This window comes from Eptatretus burgeri, chromosome 10 (genome assembly GCF_056783735.1).
Source record: "Eptatretus burgeri isolate ZD-2024b chromosome 10, Ebu_testis_v1, whole genome shotgun sequence".
Lineage (NCBI taxonomy): Eukaryota > Metazoa > Chordata > Myxini > Myxiniformes > Myxinidae > Eptatretus > Eptatretus burgeri.
The window spans coordinates 74,760,172-74,777,671 of NC_140970.1; the positions used below are offsets into that span (position 1 = coordinate 74,760,172).

General features: G+C 39.9%; 1 protein-coding gene and 1 pseudogene across 5 annotated transcripts in view; one reads left to right on the forward strand and one right to left on the reverse strand.

Moving 5' to 3' along the window:
• Window positions 1-8,177, forward strand: part of LOC147018892 (uncharacterized) — a 42,922-nt pseudogene extending 34,745 nt beyond the window's left edge.
• LOC147018890 (MDS1 and EVI1 complex locus protein EVI1-A-like) overlaps window positions 1-17,500 on the reverse strand; it is a 458,835-nt gene that overhangs the window by 343,348 nt on the left and 97,987 nt on the right. The window lies entirely within an intron of this gene.

The window sequence follows — 17,500 nt, forward strand, 5'->3', positions numbered from 1 at the left end:
CTGTCAAGAAGTCTGGTTAACTGCCACTCATGATTTGCTGTCTATTTGTTTCCTTTGTCTTATTTTATTAAGAGTAGGTCTGGAGGGAGGGGTGCAATAGGTGTAATGGACAAGCACCATCATTTTTATATGCTAATTGTTGGTTGCAAAAACATCTCGTTATTAATAGATCATGTTTGACACATGAGCAAAGCAGCAAAGAACAATGGCTGGGCGTTTCCACAATGTGTACTGTAACTTCGCACCAAGTGGTTCCTTATTTACTCCGCTTTCAAATGTACTCAACAAAGAAACATTCACCTCCGACACATGAGAGAAAAATGCATGATAAAGCGAGCACACAGGAAGAGGCTATTTTGCCAATCATACCTGTGTCTCATCCATATCCAAATTTTTTATTGATTCACGTAAAGGGATTGCCACATTCAATTCATATTTACTGTGTACATATTATTAGCCCCCATTGGACTTGGTCCAAAATGGGGGCTTATGGATTTGGTCTCGATTTTCGTGTCTGTGTGTGCGTCCACAACCATATCTCTGACATGTGGGGACCAATTTTTTTCGTACTTGGCAAAAGGACCACACATGGTGGGATACATAAACACGTCATGTTTTTTTTGACATCAGAACCAAGAGGGCCGACGGGAGGCCATTTTCCTTCTTAAATGGGTCCTCAACCATTTTTCAGACCGGCATGCTCCAATTTTGTTCAAACTTGGCAGAAGCACAGTACATGATGGCATACACATGCACTTCACTTCATTTTGCGATCTGATCAAATAAAGCCGACTGGTAGACTGGCAGCCATTTTAGATGTAAAAAAAAACCTGGTATCGAACACGTTCTCAACCTTTCACCGATCTTGTTCAAACTAGGCAAACAGATAATGAATGATGGCTTACATAAGCACATCAGTTTTTGTCGAGATCAGATCCAAGATAGCCGACTAGCGACAATTTTAGTTGTAAAAAAACCCGATGTTGAACACGTCTTCAACCATTTCTCAGATATGCATTCACAGATGTTGTTCAAACGTCGCACACAGATAAGGAATGATGGCTTACATAAGCATGTCAGGTTTTTTTGGAGATCAGATCCAAATGGCTGACCGGCAGACATTTACTTACTTAAACACCAAGTCCTCATCATATGAAAAATCCCATGAGATTTTTCAAGTCCATATGAGATTAGACTATCAATGCATATCCCTCTGTAAGTATATATATGTATATGTGCACATATATTTGTCAGGATACTCTAGACCCTAGAGGAATGCACACTAGCCTCAAAGCCATCTTGTCTTGGTTGGAATCCTGTCCCAGCTAATAAACTGTCATCCCGGTGTTTCACAGACAGGGTGATTCATCAATGTGTGTGCTGTCCCTCAGATGGATGTTGAATTGGGCGCCCCACCTGCCGGCATTAGTAAGTGGAAGTCAAAGATCCCATGGTGTCCTTCACAAAGAGAACCAGTTAAATTCAAAATCAAAATGGCACTATGGCCAAATTCGAAATTCCTGCCTGAACTACTGCTGGGAAGGCAATGACAAACCATATATATATATATATATATATATATATATATATATATATATATATATATATATATATATATATATATATATATATATATATATATATATATATATATATATATATATATATATATATATATATAGTGTCTGAATAAGATGTATACAGCCTTTATACATCTAAAGCAAACCCGATACCATCTTGTGTTATGCATTGCCTTATGGCTAACAGCTGATTGAGGCCGTGCAATCATTCCATCACCTGCTAATACCATCTGTTCAGTATAAATAATTCTCAACATTACCCCTCTTAGCAATTTAATTACATTTTCTGTAATATTAAAGTCTGTACGTACATTTTACTGACATACACATATACATACACTCACACACACACACACATATATATATATATATATATATATATATATATATATATATATATATATATTTATATATATACATATATATATATATACATATATATATATATATATATATATATATATATATATATATATATATATATACACACATATATATACATTTACATATATACTGTACATACCCAAAGTGTCCATAAAGGCTTTGTGGAACTTTTTTGAACTTTTATAACTATTGATGCACACATGACAGAAAGAAACTGTAAATGGTGCATTAATATAAAGCATAATTAACTCCACCACCGAAGGTGGAAGGAGGTTATGTTTTCCACCGTGTCTGTCTATTAGTATTTTGTTGCTCATAAAATCAAAGATTTTTCAAGTGTATTGGTCAGTCAATTTTGTTATTGTCTGTCTGTTTGTCTGTCTGTTTATCGCCGACAGGTTACAATTCCAAACCGATCTTCACAAAACTTCACCACATGGTCGAGTTTGTCATAAGCAAGAAGCCTATTGTTTTTGAGGTCAAAAGGTCAAAATGTCAACATAGGCCAAATGTCAACGAATTTGTCAAGTTTCTAAAATCCTTAATTTTCATTCGATTGACTAGAAATTTGAAAAAGATTTTCATATCAGATTATTGAATTCAATCAGCCAATTATTTTTCCAGTCAAAATTGACCAAAAGGTACATAGGCTGGCCAAAGGTCAACAACTTAGGTGGTATTTCTAAAATCCTCAATTTTCATCTCATTGATTTGAAATTTGAAGAGGATTTATATTTCAGGTTAATGAATTCAACCAGCCAATTATTTTTGAGATCAACTTTGACCAAAATGTCAACATAGGCGAAAAGTAAACAACTAAGCTGGAATTTCTAAAATCCTCAATTTTCATCCCATTGACTTGAAATTTAAAGAGGAGTTACAGATTTGGTCATTGAATTCAACCAACATTTTTTTTTTTTTTAAGGTCAAATTTGTTTAATGGATTTTGCAGGTATCATGTTCTGCACGACGTCTTTTTCGTGTTATTCTGTCTGTTTGTTTGTTTGTCAATCACCTACAGGTCACAATTCTAAACCGATCATCATGAAACCTAACCAATTTTTAGAAGAAGTCTCAACTGAGAAGCCTATTGATTTTGAAGTCAAAGGTCAACTTGAGGTCAGATTTCTAAAATTGTCGTTTTTCATCAGATTGAGTTGAAATCTGAACAGGATTTGCATATTGCATCACTGAATTGGGAAACCATCTATTTGAGCTTAAAAGGTCAGAGGTACACTCAAGGTCAAACTTCTAAAATCATCAATTTTCAACTGAAATATCATCAATTTACATCCTATTAACTTGAAAGTTGAACAGGATTTGCATAGTCCATCACTGAATTGGGAAAGCAACTATTTTTGAGATCAAAAGATCAAAGGTCAAACTTCAAAAATCATCAATTTTAATCTTAATGAAATGGACAATTCTATGAATCCATGGGAACCTTTGGAGAAGGGGTGGATTTTGCAAGTACTATTCTTCACCATTGAGAGATAGGGCCAAAAATGATATATAGCACAAATGACCGTTTTTACAGCCATTTTTCCCTGCTGTGCAGGGGTTAGGCTTTTTCTTGAGGCAATGTTTTATGGCCGGATGCCCTTCCTGACGCCAACCCTGGTCGCCTCTTACGACACACAGGGATATAGTATACCTATTCTAACCGGGGCATACACCGGGACCAGTACACTGGTACTCACTTCGCCGACCTCAGATGGATGACAGGCTGAGTCAACCCCCTGGTGTTAATTCAGCAGCCAACGGGGCTTGAACTCAGGACCCTGGGATCCCAAGCCACCACCCTAACCACTAAGCCAACACCAGGCTAAAAAATGATATATAGCACAATATCTCAAAAAGTTGTTGATGGATTCAGACAAAACTTGGTGGACAGGTTGGGTGGTGACAAGGACAAATTGATTTGACTTTGGCAAAGATCTGAATCCAGATCTGGATCCGAGTTTTTTTAACTTTTAAAGTGATTCTTCACCAATGAGAGATTGAGCCAAAATGATTTTGCAATTTTTTTTTAATTCCCAGATCTGGATCCAAATCTTCACCATCTCATTAATTCATCCTTGTCAAACACTGAACCTGTCCAAAAAGTTTATCCAAATCTGTCTGTAATTTTTGAGACATCCTACTGACAGACAGACAAACAAATAGGGGTGGAAACATAACTTCCATCCACCTTGGTGATGGAGGAAAAACTACAAAATTAATAGCAGCATTAACATTCACAAAACCTGATAAAGTAGGCTTTCAGGTTGCCTATACACTTTGCTTCTATCATTTGCACATCAAAAGTTATAAAAGTTCAAAGTTGCACAAGGACATTATGGATACCATGTGTGTATGGGTGTATGTGTGTGTGTGTGTGTGTGTGTGTGTGTGTGTGTGTGTGTGTGTATATATATATATATTGAAAAAAAAAAAATATATATATATATATATAAAACAAAGAAAAAAAAAAATATATATATATATATATATATATCTATATATATATATATATATATATATATATATATATATATATATATATATATATATATATATATATATATTTGTTCATACGGTCCCGATTGCTGAATACTAACAAGCTTGTAAGTCATTTCACATTTCTCTCAAGGACATATTTCAGTAGCAACGTATTAACACATGGCATAATAGCAAGCAACTTCAATGCTCGACAACCATTCAACCATTGCACTAGTTTCATTGCTTGCTGGCAAAGTGCTAGCAACAGTCTCGATCTAGATATCTGCGATCACAAAGTGATTGCCAAAGGAAAACCTCCACTGACATCCACTATCCAAAGATGGCCGTATTATATTCAGACTGCCATATAGTCTTGACCTTCAACATTTAGGGATGGAATGTAAAATAAGAATATGCATTTCCATCTACATTTCATCATTGAAACTCAACATCATGAAAATTTGAGGAAAATTATTCAAGTTACAGTCAAAAAAGTGTTTTTGTCAATTCGGTCACAATCTGAAACAAGTAAGTCTAGGGCACTAATCACTTTGAAAAAATTACCATTTAAATAAATATTAAACAAGATAATTATTTGCAACATGCCACTCAACTCCAACGCCTCCTCCCCTCCCCCCAATTACCCCATGTAAACATGTATTAGTAGATGTCTCCCAAAGAACTGTACCAGTCATTGTGCCAGACAAACAACTCAAAGATTGGCAGAAAGAAAGGAAGAAAAACAAAGACATAAATGGTGTATTGGAATTCCTTGGGGTAAGAAGACCTTGACGTTTAACCTGGAGTGGTATGATGTTAATTAACCATAAATGCACCATACCTATGCTATCTAGAGAGGGCAATTTTGCTCTGATTGGACAAATCTTCATTGAGTTATGGTGACAAATGTTAAAATGGCGATAAGTAGGTCATGGCCTTAAAAATTAGGTCAAGGTCAAAAAAATTGCCAAACCCATATACTTTTCCTTCCCATTATTGATGCAAACTTTCATTCCTAAAATCCCCATTGGATCCAAGATACAGCATTGGCAAAAAAAGAGGAAAGAAAAAAACCAAAAATAAAAAAATCCACAAATGGTGGTTTAGTTCTCCTAAGGGTATAATAAACTCTGAGGGACCATTAAAAGTGGAGGAACTAATTGTCAAAACAAACACGACAACAGGTACAAATCTCCTCTCCTTTTGGGGGAGGCCTAATGAGCCACAAAATGGCAAAACAACTTTCATCCTACCAATTGTGTGTGAGAGATGAGTTTTGGCTTGAAGACATCTTTATTATAATTGAGTAAGGAGTGAACTCTATGCACCTATCTCTTTCTGCGTGCACTCCCTTCTGTGGTCTCATCAGGTTCATGGGATGATGACTTTTGCTTTAATTTGCAGCTCGGATGAAAAAATGCCGACTGCAACCTAATCGTGCCCACTGCAACTTATTATTAACTGACTACTGGTAGTGGGTATCTAAACAGCGTGGTTGTGTGGCAGGCATCCCTCTGTTGGTCAGGACCCCTGCAGCAAGTGCTGGTGTGGCACAGGTGTTCATGGTCCCCATTCCAGTTCAGAAGTGATAGATAGAAAAATGTATATGTACATATCTAATGAACTGAGTGGAAGATTTGTGCTTCACAAACTTGAGAGGTTATCTTATTCATATATCTGACGTTTATATACTGTAATGTATTCATTTTACTGAACCCAATGTTGTATCATCAGTTTCGAATCAATAGGGCATAAACAAATAGTCCATGGGCCAGATTGACCCCCCGTACACCCCCCCCTCCCACCAGGACAGTATGAGACCTGTTTTATTTTACTCCTTAGACCTTCCCATACATGAAAAGTGGATGCCACCATCACGAAATTGGGATGGACTCCCTCTATGACGTCACTTTCAAAATGGCCACAAGCGAAATCACCGAAATTTCAATTTTGCGCATATCCCAGCTGCTATCATAGCTAAAAACAAAATCTTGGTGTCTACACCCATGTTTTTGAGGTCAAGGAATACAGTGGTGTGCCCATAAAAATCCTTAGGTTATTGGATCATTTAAGATTCAATAAAGTGGACGCGGAATCCAGCGGAAATCTCATTTTCGCGCAAATTTTCAAGTGAACTTGCTATACATGTTTGTGTTCATTGTTATGTTGTATTTATATTTCCAGTGTTGGGCCCATAGATAATTTTAGTAATGTATGCCTGCCCTTTTGGTTATCAAATGTAGTTAGGTGTGAATAATAACTCTGACACTTTACTCATTCAAGATGGCAATGCTGTGTTACACACTATGACAGATATCCCAGGCAACTTTCAACTGATTTGCCATCAGATATTTGACAATATGCCCAAAACAACCAACTTCATCTTTACTACAAATATGTATCAGGAGGGCTCCATCAAGAACATGGAACGACAGCAACGTGGGTCGGGTGAAAAGCTAATTATTGGAGGTCCACTAATGAAGAAACCAGCAGATTGGAAGAGTTTCCTCATGAATGGCGAGAACAAGTCTCAGCTGGTGGATGTGATCAAGGATGTGTGGTCTTCAAATTCCTTTGCTCATAGGCTTGTGCAGAGGAATGTTGTGTTAGTGGTGCAAGGCCACTGCTATGTGTTGAATAGTGATGACGGGCTAACAGTCGCAAAGAGAGAGTTACCTGAGCTTTATTCAGCCCAAGAAGAAACAGACACCAGGATTGTTCTGTACTGTGCCTACGCCCAGGCACAAGGTTATGGCACAATACGTATCCGAAGCCCTGACAGTGATGTGTTCTTCATAATGCTACATTACGCATCATTTTTTGAAATAACAATTCTTTTTGACACTGGTTCAGGTAACAAGAGGAGACTCTTAAACATCTCTGATCTAGCCAGTCAATATGGTCAGAGAATGTGGTCACTGGTCACTGATGTCCCTCCATGCACTTACACACTGTGACACCACCAGTGCATACAAAGGGATTGGGAAAGTTCGACCCATCAAACATCTCCAGAAATCAGAAGCCTTCATAGATGCATTGTCCAAACTCGGAGACACGTGGGAAGTTCCCTCTATATTATTTGGATAACTTGAACACTTCACCTGTGCCATTTATGGACGAAGGCACTTCAAGTCTGTGGACACAAATCGTGGAGCAATGTTGAGGGAGAAATCTGGAGGCACGGATGGTAATATCAACTTAAAGCGGAATATAGATATGAGTCAAATGCCACCTTGCCAGAAAGCACTACAAGAACATGTAAAACGTGCTAACTACCAGGTTGGTATCTGGAAAGTTGCAGATATGCCTCAACCAAGAGTGCCACGAGCAACAGATGATCATGGATGGCTTGTTAGTGATGGTAACATTCAACCAATCTGGTTCTGAGGACCATTGATTCCCCCTGAGGTAGCGCTGGAAGATGACAAACTGCCCAGTGAGGATGATGATGACGATGATGATGATGATGCCACCTCATCCGATGACTCTGACCAAGATGGGGCGTCTGACGCGAACATGTCTGATAGTGAGAGTGAAGAGGATTGAATACTGAAGAACAGTCATGATGTTGTGATGTGCTCGTACATACATGTAAAATAATCCTTTGTGTGTGATGGCTGTTAATTTGTTTTACAATTAATTTATGTACCTCTAAAATTTGATTTATTTATTTCATGGTCTCTATGATGTGTAGTTTTTATTTTCAGGAGCTTGCATTCTATCTTCCCTGACAATCATTGTCAATGATCTAGTCAAGATAATTATTGTTATTATTTTACCTTTTTGTTTTGTTTTCAACAATCATATGATGAAGTAACATCAAGTTTTTTTTTATTTGTTTATTGTTTTGCTTTCATTTGAACAACAATGAAAGACCTTTCACATGTACAGGTGATTCTGTTTTATGTTGAATTCCATAACATTGAATGCTACATAGACTCTTTCAGTGCAATACCGCAATTGTGTCAGTCATATAAAGTCCATTGGATATGATAAACATGTCCATGAGATCCATACAAATCAACGAAAGGGAATATCCTATGCACATGGTTAATCATAGACGTGAAAATTTGTGCGAAAATGAGATTTCCACTGGATTACGTGTCCACTTTATTGAATTTTAAATGATCCAATGACCTAAGGAATTTCTTGTGTGCACCATTGTATTCCTTGACCTCAAAAACATGGGTGTGGACACCAAGATTTTGTCTCTAGCTATGATAGCAGCTGAGATATGCGCAAAATTGAAATTTCGGTGATTTCGCTGGCAGCCATTTTGAAAGTGACGTCATACAGGTAGTCCATCCCAATTTCGTGATGGTGGCATCCACTTTTCATGTATGGGAAGGTCTAAGGAGTAAAATAAAACAGGTCTCATACTGTCCTGGGAGGGGGGGGGTGCACGGGGGGGTCAATCTGGCCCATGGACTAAAAGCTTCAAGATGGCTTGAACATAAATTGATGATGAGAAGAATACCTGGTACTCTGGTGGTGATGGGTTTTAAGGGAAGGCAAAAAGGAAACAACAAGAACAATATGAGGGGAATCAAAACTTTTCCCTTTTGTCGAGGTTTCAGAGATAAAAAAAAACATGATTTCTCTTCCCATGGCATCAAGATCATCTCAACCACCAGGAACAATATCTGTGCTGAGTTTTGCTGCTGCAGTACTACTCTGTGGCTGGTAGAACAACTTTGGCTGTGATCTTTTGGTGAACGCAAACTTTTTTTCACCAACCATCGGCGAATATGAACCCGTGAGAATTTGAACTCACCTGAACATGAACTTTGAACTTCTCAAATGCCACTGAAATGAAACCAAATACATGTGCACCGCTTTAATTAAACAGCAAGAGATACTTATTGAGATATGATATCAAGAGCCCTTTAGTTTTCTGGAATTTCCAAATGGTATAAATAATCGTCTGAAATTTCTGGCTCAATCCTCGATGAAATAACTCAGGGACATCATTTTGAACCCCAAAACAAAGTGCGGATTAACTGCCACCACAGTGCAATTAACGAGTTCTCATTGAATATTCCCGAGATAATTACTCGTGAAAGGAATATGGAAGTGTTTATTATTCCTTATGCCTCCATCACCCCTCGACACACCAGCAATGCGAGAGCCTATCAGCGTGATAAAAACGATCCCATACAAAGGCTCATTTAATTTTGATGCTGTCGTAACGGATGGGACAATTAGACGGCCTTGACAATTTCCATTATGCCTGATAAAATATTTATCGAGCCGTAGAGATGATAACTCTTATCTTCACATCATTTGTTTTACAAATGTGACACGTTTAATAAATAAGTAACATCGCTCAGCCTGTGTGCTGCGGCCAGAGCAATGCATTTTATTTGCAGATCACGGAGTGGAGTCATCAATAACTGTTTGATAGATCCCTGTCTGCGGGGACGCTGACAGCCCGGGCGAGAGGTACTTTCAAAGAGGGAATTCATCAAACACAGTCACATTACCTCTGAGCCTTTCACTCTCTCTATCTCTGAAAGCGCTTTCCCTCATTCCTTCGGCGTCCTGTCACTTTTGCTTTGCTTTTTTACCACTGCGTCACACTTGCTTTGTTCACCATTCCGGTGGTACTGCTCTCAGGACAATGACGTGAGGAGACATCGGTGTACCTTTACGTGAATTACAAAGACACCAGTAGACAATAGACAAATCAACACAGTCAAGGGAATGTGAAACCAGAATCCCACGAGCATCATGAGGCAAGTGCTCGGATGGGGGGGAAAAAAAGCCCAAAATTGGCCAACCCATTGCCTCTGTGGAAAATGGTGTTGGTGGTGTTGGCCCATTTGGGGTCTCCACTGTATTAGCCATGATTGTTGCTGCATCATACCCCAGAGAGAAAATATGTATTCCTCTGTAAAGAGTTTACATGATTCCAAGATTGGCTTTGTGACACTGATTACACAGAGCAAACGTCTGTCGACACATAACAAGGAGAAATGTACAGTTAAATTGTGATACGTCAGGACTGTGTAATTATTTGGGGTTGTGTCTCGCAGTGTTTTTCAATGCCAATGCCATGATACTATTGTTGGTGAAAAACAATTATGACATACTGTTGCAAGTAATATGTTGAAGAAGATCCAATTTAAGGACAGTAAAAGGGTAATTTCCCATGGCACAAAACCTACTATGACCCGTAGACCGAAATTTTCTGCCTCTTAGCAATCCTCAAAACCAAACTATGAGTCAACTGTCTCCAAAGAAACACCGCGACCACAACTTGCAATTGAGAAGTAACAAACTGATATGCTTTTTACAAAATAAGTCACAAGGCATTAGCTCACAGCAAGTGCAAGAGCAGAAAAGTTCGTTTTAAAATGTGACCTCAGGAAGGCAGGTTCTGCTGGCACGAGTTCTTAGCTTGGCAAAATGATCGCGGTGCAGAAAAAGTGCTTTCTCATGGACAACATGATTAAAACGTGTAATTTGTCACGGGTCCGGTGGTTAACAAATGTCCACACAAACTGGGGGCGAAGGGGAAGGGAAGCTGGATGATTTGGGCACGGATGAGTGATGGCCTTTAGCGGGGCAGAGCGGGTCTGTGTGATTTCCTGGGCAAGTGGCTACGACACCCTGCAATCTGGAAATGCCGGAGTGGCAATCCTATTTCGTACTGATCCTGCACCTTCTTTGAGAAAGCCCCCCCCCACCACCCACCCCCCAGAAGTCTCTCTTTTACTCTCTCCCTTTTACTCTTTCGGTTTTACTCTCCGAGAAATCATGAGCGTGCTCGCAATGATGGATGCGGAATAAAATCCACAAGGCTTGCCGAAGCGCTATTTGCGATGGAGTGTCCCCTGGAACATCGCATCGCTCCACCTAATCATCGGTCAGCTTTCAATTATCCATCGTCTTCGGAATGATACCAAAAGTGATAGCTTCGTAATCGACAATTACAGAAGAGAAATAAACATTTTGGTCATTAAAACTTGAGAGCCTTCTGGAGCTCAAAAGTTCAAAATAATGAGATTCATCTTACAAGGAGACGTGTTCCTATTACCGGAGTGATGCATGCTTAAGAAATGTGTGTAAGTGGTGTCATAGCTCAGACATAAATTATGGAGTGACATTCAATACTGGATGTAATTTTAGCCAACTGCAATGCTCGATCGCCAAAGGGCTATAAGATTGTTATACCCAATTGTGAATCTGCTGTCCATAAAATGAACTTCCGTGGTGTCATGGCCTGAAAGTTTCTTGGAGTTATACAAACGATTCAGATTATATCAGGATTAAAACCCCATGACACAGATCTTCTTACTAGTGCAGTTTGCATACCATTCAATGGAAATAATAGTTTCAGAGTTTTTCAAGTGACGGTGCCACTTAAAATGGTCTCCTTATCAGTATATTTTTGAAAAAAAAGAAAAGCAACCCTTCCAGAAACTTCTCAGCTGGCACAGTTCCATTGGACCAACGTTGGCCCAACAGTGACCATCCTTTGGGACAACGTCAATTTGATCACCGGTCGAACATTAGTACATCATGTGGACTTTGGGGCATCATTGGCAGACAAACACCTATTGGGAGAGGAGAGAGGGTGCAAACCGTCATCACTACCTACAAAGCCAACTGTATCTTTTTATATTAAAGCCTGAAAGCCAATGTTGAACCCAAAGTTGACAATGTGTGTATGTATGACCAACTGCGACGATGCCAACCCAAGCCCGACATTGGTGCAATGTATCTGAGCCAGCTGGGTTGGCACATAGTCTAGGACTTCCAAGCATCAAGACTTTGTCAACATTAATTTCAAATAATTTATTTGATGAGCATATAGAATGTCTTAATCCTAATGCTACATAGACATACAGACAAATCAATCCACCATCGTACACTCAAAGCTCACCTTGGATACCCACTTTGGCACAGGAGGATGACAATCAGCCCATTATGCATGCACTGGACCGACTACAATATCCATCACCCATTCACACATAAGCTATCTACAAGTCGCTGTCAATGTACCCATACCTGTCCCTCTAACACCAATGCATCCAGGTACTTACAATTTAAACAATTTTAATTAATTTAAACAATTTAAATTTACAATTCAAATTACAATTTAAACCTACCCACCCCCTCCACTGGCACTACCATGCCACGCATTAAACTCTCCAACTGAAAGACCTCTGCTTTAAACTATCCTAACTCTCATCTATTTTTTACACTCAAGCTGTGGCCCCTGCTCCAAACACTGTCCATTCTGCTGAATAAATGCACTGAACCAATCATGTCCACACTCTTCATTATCTTGAGCATCTCCATCAGATCTCTTCATAATCGCCTCCTCTCCAATGTATGGAATCATGTCTCCATCAATCGCTCCTCATGGTTGAGTGTCCCGAGCCCTGGAATCAATATAATAGCTCGATGCTGTACCGTGTACCCTCTACATGATATGTCCTTCTGCAGATGTGGTGATCAAAACTGAACACAATGTTCTTCCTGTACAGTGTACACTCATGCCTGAAATACTGCCAAACCATTATCCTCTGATGATGTAAATATGCTCACAACTTCATTGGATCTGAACATTAGTGTCATTGTTGATGGATACTCTCTGGCATTGAAACTGAAAGACAGATTTTTTTTTCCATACCTCCTTGATCTACCCATACCACCTGCATTTGCAAACTTAGTCAGGTGATTGGAGGAGACAACCACGTGACTGACCTGGCTCAGAGACAGCGTCGACCTCCACACTGTACATAAAACAATACAAAAAGTGATGCTACATCATTCCCAGATAGACAGGAAAATAATCCCAAAAGACATTAAGAGGAGAACAAAGAGCAAAGGTAATCACCTTGATGCTTTCTTTCAATTCAAATTACCTCAAGGAGGGAACCTGATCATTGGAAAGGTCAGGTCAGGTATGGGAGCATGCGCCAGAGCAGAGCATTGGTGCATCCACTTTCCGCAGGTACTCCAGGGACCTCCGTCTGGCCATCCTCCAGGCAGATGCCTGGACCACTCCCATCTCCTTGAGATGCTGATCAATCTGTTGCAACCACGAGGCAAGTGGTTGGCCTATTGGTCTCCTCCACTCACGAGGCTCCCTTGCTGAGTGAATTTAAGCAGGATCAGCATCAGGAAAATGAGCCACATGTCCATACAGCCGTAGCTGACACTCACGGACGATGCAGGTAACAAATCTCATCTGAGTCTCTCTCAGCAACCGCTCACTGGACACAAAGTCCAACCAGCGACAGCCAAGGATTCTCCGAGAAGAGCTGGTACCAAAATAATTAAGTCTCCATCTCAGATCCCTGGCCAGAGTCCAAGTCTGACATCCATAGAGCAAGACTGGAAGCACCAAGGACCTGAAGACTTAGACTTTTGTCCTCCTGCACAGGTACCTACAGCACCACACCCCTGATCCAGTGTATTCATGACTTCCCAGGCCCGATCCAGATGTCTTTTGACTTCTGGCTCACAGCCAGAAGAGACATGAATATCACTGCCAAGGTAAGTGAATCGCTCCGTGACCTCAACATCCTCACCGCAAACAGGTACAGACAAGACAGCAGCATCCAAGACGTCATTGAAAGCCTGGATCTTAATTTTGTCTCAGGAAACCTGTAATCCCAGTGGCTTGTACTCCTCAGTCAAAACCTCAAGGGCCTCCAAAGGGATATTCAGAGTCTCCACAAAGATGACTGCATCATCTGAGAAATCAAGACCAGAGATCTTCACATTCCCAAAAGATGCACCGCAGCTTGATCTCTCCGACATCTTCCCCAGAATCTGATCCATACAAGCACTGAAAAGTGTGGAGGCCAGTACATACCACTGATGAACTCCAGTAATAACTGGAAATAAATCGGAGATGGTATCACCACATCTCACAGCACTCTCAATAACAGTATCGTTCAGATATCAGATTGATCAGTTTTGGTGGCAGCCCATGAAGACCAAGAATTCTCCAGAGGGCATCCCCATTCATATAACACTTTGCAGAGATCCAGAGACTTTCCAGTCTTTCCAGAGACTGAACACTTTCCAGAGAGGAACAATAAGGCTCCTCTTCCTTGGGATGATGCCTGTGTTCCAGGCAGAGCACAGAACTGTATGCAACGACATGAGTGCAGCATTTCCACCAGCCTTGAGAAGTTCAGCATGGATTCCACACATCCCAGGACCTTTACCCCCTGCAGTTTTGGATCATCCTTGAGCAACCATCCTCAAGCACATGGTCAATCTCCTTTGGCACACCATCAATTTTGGAACACCAAGTCCAGCGATGAGCCTGTCAGCGCTAAAACCATGAACCAGCCACCCTAAGTCCATGACTTCATGCAAAGTCAAGGAACTTCCTGCTGTTCTGATTTATGGAAAACATGGAGCAAATACTATTGAAGAATGCAAATATGTGGATGGATGGGATGTAGGAAATGTATGAATCAATCGATCATGAGGTGGAAGATTGGCCACATTGGACAGGATGTTGCATTGATGGTAAACCTACCCTTGACCTACGTATTCCGTGTTCGATTCTAAAGCCAACGTAGGGCATTATATCACAAATTGTGCCATCCATCAGATTGACCTTAAGCTTGGCATGCCATCTGCTAGCAATAGGTCATGGATGTTAAAGATCCCACAGCGTCTTTTTTGAAGAGTAGATGTGTTATCTTTGGCACTCCAAATTCTTGGGCACTCCAAACAAATTCCAAATTCTTGCCACTGACTCCAAATGGGAAGGCAAAGGCAAACGACTTAGTGTGATCCTTATAGTGGGTGGCTTTGCCAGCACCAAATCTTCCTTCAGGCAGAATATGAGAAAGAGAAAGAGAAGCTAAAAAAAAAGAGACAGAGCAAGATGGAGATGGAGATAATGGAGAAAATGAAAGGAAGAAAGAAAATTGAGAAAAGGGGATTGAGAGGGGGGTGTTCATAAATGTTTGATTGTGCTACACTTAGCCTGACGTTTTACTATTTTATAATCACAGGATATGCAACCATGTGACTCTTATGAGCACATTTGTGTTGAATCAAATTAATATGTAATTCATATAACCCAAGGAGAGAAGCTACAACTTTAGAGAGTTCAACGTTGAGCTCATAGGAGTGGCTGCTGAAAGTAGAATTCACTGGATGTTTCAGTGACTTGTAATTATTAATCTTGCACTAATACTTGTTCTATTGCTTCCAGTTGTGCTGAGCTGGACGTTGTCGTTGCAATGCCTCCTGGTTATTGCACAAAGATCTCCCATCAGCTCTAAAACGAGGTCGACCCAAGCAAGGCCTATCTAATTATAAGAGCATTTACACCGGACACCTCAATTTGTTTCTAAATTATTTCATTAGCGTCGTAATTGCCACTAACAACACAGTCTAATGTGTCAGGCGTGCTCTCCCTCAGCCGGCAAGCACTGCGCCTTAGCATTCCGCCACAAACAATCAATTGAGAGCCGTGAGCGTGCACCAGGATTTAAGGGCCTACCAGGCCATCACCTCCCCAGCCTAAAGCTCCTTCCCCCCCCCCCCCTCCAATTTCAATTTGATCGATTATCAGGCAGTGAAAATCTCCCATCATCAACCTCTCAAATCAAAGACCTCTCACCCGCGATCATAGTACTTGCAGAAGTTGCAATAATTTTGTTTTGGTGGGAAAGATATGATCACATGATCACCTGTACGAAAGTGCATCAAACTTTAGTTTTCTCTTTTCAACAGCGAGTGGCGGAGCTTCTCCATAATGTGCAGGACAAAGAAATAAGGAGAACTCAAAGTAATGAAAGAAAAAGCACATTCTCAGGCAAGAAAACAACAACAACATTGTACGTGGGATTTCAATCGAGGATCTCAACATGAGGAGGGATGTACTCAGGTGGGAACACGAAAAAGGTCAACTCACACAAAACAAAAGTAGAATCACTGTCATGTGATGTGAAGGAGAACGATTTCTGATGCCATAATGGTCGATCCTACCAATATACTCCCCCTTACCCACCGAGATTAACCCCCCCCCCCATTTTTCATCCATCGTGACTACAAATTGCATTCGGTGTAATTATCCCTGGAATCTTGCACCTCCTACAAATTCAACAGGACCATTTTCAATTCCAAAAATATCCACTCCAGCAACCACTCTTTGCTCATCCCTTGCACTCTCACCCACATTTTCTTGGTTGTTGTTATTTCGTTGCTGCTATGACCAGAAAATAAAAGGCCACTTGGAAAGCAACTCCTCATCTACAAGTTTAAAAAGGATCCATCTTTAAAGTATTTACGTCATGCAAATGGTAGATCTTTCACACAAACCTGTTTTCCTTCTCTTCCTCAAACATTCTTCTTCCCCCCCTCTTTTTTCTTCTCCTCTTCTTCCCCCTCCTGCTCCTTCCTTATTTCTCTACTCCACCATCCCTAATTATACAATGAGTAAATGTGATGTGAAGTTGTTGCAAAACAATGATGGACTCAATAAAAAACGAAAAATCCATGGCCTTCCATTATTTATCCAACTCAATCATGATATGGTATATATATATATATATATATATATATATATATATATATATATATATATATATATATATATATATATATATATATATATATATATATATATATATATATATATATATATATATAATATACACTATACAGTAAAAAAATAAGTTCTCCAACCACACAACATTGTGATATTCTGGACTGCAACTCTGAGAGGGCATCTCACAGGGTGAATCAAGTCGTCATGGCAAGGACTCAATGACCCACAATCAGAGAAATTAGCATAGCTACAGAGATGTTTCATTATTGTTGGAGCTCATTGGTACAGCAAATATGCTTAAAATCGTCTGATGTGGCCTGAACATGCTTTCGTACATATAGATGGTGCACCCCCGAACTGTTTCTAGTAAGGAAACAAAATTGTGTCCTATTACAGACTTTGCTGCATGATCTGTGACCAACAAAGCCTGGTGTTTGCTTAACGGTAAAGGTGGCTGGCTTACGATCTTAAGGTTTTGAGTTTGAGCCCTTTTCAGCCATTGAATTAACACCAGGTA